Raw genomic sequence first — 3,985 nt, forward strand, 5'->3', positions numbered from 1 at the left:
TTGGTTGCCCTTCAGAGGTAGAAGGTAAATCCCTTATCTGAATGTCCTGAAGACTAGCTTTCACGGTATCAGAAGGCATGATGCAAAGAAGGGACAGAACTAACAATACTATCCAGCTACAGTGTCTATTAACCATCACAATGACCATTATCACTAGTGGTGCTAATGACACACATACCTTGGCAGGAAGCAAGAGCTCTGTAATTAGAGTTAATATCTACTCAGCAAGAGGGAAATATTGCCTGGAATTGGAAACCTAGCTAACTATTCAGTACTATTGAAGTTATAGAAAAAATCTACAAAGAGTAACTGGCTAAACTGGCCTAATCTTGAGCAACAATCTATAAACACTTTTTCTTATACTTACAGATAAGGGTAATCTTCCCCCTCATCAAGGAAACTTTCCTTTGAACACATAGAGACTAGTACAGAAAAGCGCAGTCAATGAAAATGCATAGTTGTGAACGCCATTCTCAATGGATACACCCACAGAACACTCATGGAGTTAATGCTTAGAGAACATTGAAAAAAAGGGGGATGAAATAAATCAGAAGATCAAGCAGTTTGCTGAGATGTCTCCTGGTGATGTCATAAGCCCCATCCATAAAGCCTTACTAACATGACTGTCCAAACATGAGCTGAACAAGGAAGACCCCAATGAGCATGCCAAAAGAACAGAGAAAAGCCCATAGGGCCTTAACCCTACACAAAACACTAGAGGCAAGTGAGGAAAGCTGGAAGTGGGAGAGGTGGGCTTCTCCATAGAAAAGTACACCAATGATTTGTCCATTGCCAAATGGTAAGCCCTGGAAACACTAATATAGGCATCATTATATGGAATGAATAGGTTCCATTTAGAAATAATTGGTTGTACACATATTTATTTACATGTAATAACAATTATTAAAAAGGGGGTGTGATGGTTGTATATGCTCAGCCCAGGGACTGGCACAATTAGAAGGTGTGGTCCTGTTGGAGTAGGTGTATTAGTGTGGGTGTTGGCTATAAGGCACCTCACCCTAGCTGCCTGGAAGCCAGTATTCTGCTAGCAGCTTTCAGATGAAGATGAACTCTCAGCTCATCCTGCTCCATGATGGCCTGGATGCCGCCATGGTCTTGCTTTGATGATAATGGACTGAACCTCTGAACCTGTAAGCAAGCCTCAATTAAATGTTGTCTGTATAAGACTTGTCTTGGTCATGACTTCTGTTCACAGCAGTAAAATCGTAAGACAGAACTCCTGGTACCAGGAGTGGAGTATTGCTGTGATAGGCCTGACCATGCTTTTGTTGGGAAGAACGTGGATTTGGGGACTTCAGAAAGCAGTAGAACACTTTGAATGAGCTTAATGGGTATACAAATAGGTATATAGAAGACTTTGTTGTTCAATATGATTTGAGCTATACAGTCCTGGCCCAAAAGGTTTCAGTGGAGAAGAATTTCAAAATATGGCCTAGAGACTATTTTTGTAGTATTTTGGTGAAGAATGTGGCTGCTTTTTGTCCTTGTCTGGAGTCTGCCTGGTCTAAGGTAAAGAGATTTATATTAATTGCATTGACAAAGGATGACTCAAAAAAGTCCAGCAGAGACTTTGTTCTCTGGTTAAGTCTCGTGAAGAGCATTTTGAATAAGTGTAGCAAGCCTAGAAAGAAAAAATACAAAATAAATGGTTTAAGTATTACAGGAGCCCCTTTCTGCTGGGACAGACTGCTAGCTAGTCTGCTCCCCAGAACAGACTATATCCTGAGACATACCAGAGGATAATGGACTGAACCTCTGAACCTGTAAGCCAGCCTCAATTAAATGTTTTCTTTATAAGATTTGCCTTGGTCATGATGAGAAAAGGGACTGTGATGGTTTGAATATGCTTGGACCAGAAATGGCACTATTTGGATGTGTGGCCTTGTTGGAGTAGGCACGACACTGTGGGAGTGGGCTTTAATACCCTAGTCCTAGCTGCCTTCAACTGATGCTATAGAACTCTCATCTCCTCCTACACCACACCATCTAGATGCTGCCATGTTCTGGCCTTGATGATAATGAACTGAACCTCTGAACCTGTAAGCCAACCTCAATTACATGTTGTCTTTATAAGATTAGTTTTGGTCATGATGTCTGTTCATAGCAGAAAAAAAACAAAACACTAAGACAGGGGGTCATGAAATTTAAAGAGTCAGGAGGACTTGGAAGGAGGAAGGAAAATAGAAAAAATGTGGTAATCTCAAAAAATAAAATGAACCCATATAGGATTTAGTGCCTGGAGTCATCTGAACATGTTCCTACATCCAGGCATGCTCCTGATTGAATATTTCCAGAATTTAGTATTTTATTCTTATTTTGAATAAACTTTTGGTGGTTTTGTTTTTTGAACATATAAAAGCATATAATCTAATCAAATGAAAATATAAAAAGTGGATGTAGCAATCTAATAAAACAATACAGACATCAAAACTAGTCAGAAGAAATAAATTAATAAATAAATGAATAAGGTCATTACATAATTAATAAGGGCACAATTAATCATTAAGATATCACAACTCTAAAATTATATGTAACAAATATTAGCACACTTAGTTTTATAAAAAAAATAATAATACTGGGTGTAAAGATATAGTCTGACCTCAACGTAAGAGTGTTGATTTCAACACCCTACTTTCACTAATAGATATCACCCAAGTAACATTACATACAAAGGATGTTACGTTTCAAATGGGGTTGTCAGCTATAGAATATTTGGCCCAAAGGCTACAAAACACATATTCTTTTCAGAAGCCCACAGATCTATCTCTGAAATATATCACATTTTAGGATACAAAGCAAGTCTCCACACAGCAAAATCAGAATAAATTCCTACAGTCTTTGTGTTCATGAAAGACTACAACTAGAAATCAAGAGCAAAAGAAAACAAAGAATATGTGCAAAACCTGTGAAGTTTGAAAACAAGTATTGAATAATGAATAGCTCTTTGAAGAAACTTGGAAAGGGAATGAGAGTGATTAAAACTTCCTAGAACTGACTGTAAAACGTACCAGATCCTATGGTATCCAATGAAAACATTTCTAATAGAAAAGTTTATACCTATAAATGTCTATATAAGAAAACATCTGGCTTTGCAGACGCCCTGTCGCTTTTCACTGCTTGCTGCAGACATAGTCAATCCTGTTCTTCGACATCACGGCCGATGGCGTGTCTCCTTCGAGCTGTTTGTAGACAAAGTTCCAAAGACAGCAGAAAACTTTCGTTTCTCAGAGCACTGGAAAGAAAGGATTTGGCTATAAGGGTTCCTCCTTTCACAGAATTATTCCAGGATTCACGTGCCAGGGTGGTGACTTCACATGCCATAATGGCACTGGTAGCAGGTCCATCTACAGAGAGAAATTTGAGGATGAGAACTTCATACTGAAGCATACAGGTCCTGGCATCTTGTCCATGGCACATGCTGGACCAAACACAAATGGTTCCCAGTTTTTTATCTGCATTGACAAAACTGAGTGAGTGACTCGATGACAAGCGTGTGGTCTTTAGGAAGGTGAAAGAAGGCATGAACATTGTGGAAGCCATGGAGCATTTTGAGTCCAGGAATGGCAAGACCAGCAATTTCCGACTATGGACAACTCTAATTTCTTTTGACGTGCGGGCATTTTACCCATCAAACCCTTCATTCTGTAGCTCAGGAGAGCACCCCCACCACATCTGCTTGCAATACCCTGTAATCTCTGCTCTCACTAAAGTTCTTTGGGTTCCATATTTTCCTCATTTCCCTTCAAGTCTAGCTGGGTTGCAAATTTAAGTTTATGATTATGAATAAAAACTAAATAAGAAAAAAAAAAGAGAAAACATCTGACAATAAATGATGGTGAAGACGTGGGGAAAAGAGAACCCTTATTAACTGTAGAATTGCAAACTGGTACAGCCACCAATTAGTATGGAGAAGTCTCAAAAAGCTAAGAGCAGAACTCTCCTTTGACTCAACTATGTCACTGCT

At 39.0% G+C, this 3,985-nt stretch overlaps 1 pseudogene; it reads left to right on the forward strand.

Annotated features, from left to right (window-relative positions):
* The first annotated feature begins 2,158 nt into the window (after window positions 1-2,158).
* Ppia-ps2 (peptidylprolyl isomerase A, pseudogene 2) lies at window positions 2,159-3,620 on the forward strand (annotated as a pseudogene).
* The last annotated feature ends 365 nt before the right edge of the window (window positions 3,621-3,985 follow it).

The sequence above is a fragment of the Rattus norvegicus genome, chromosome 17 (assembly GCF_021556685.1).
Source record: "Rattus norvegicus strain SHRSP/BbbUtx chromosome 17, alternate assembly SHRSP_T2T, whole genome shotgun sequence".
In the NCBI taxonomy this organism is placed as follows: Eukaryota; Metazoa; Chordata; class Mammalia; order Rodentia; family Muridae; genus Rattus; species Rattus norvegicus.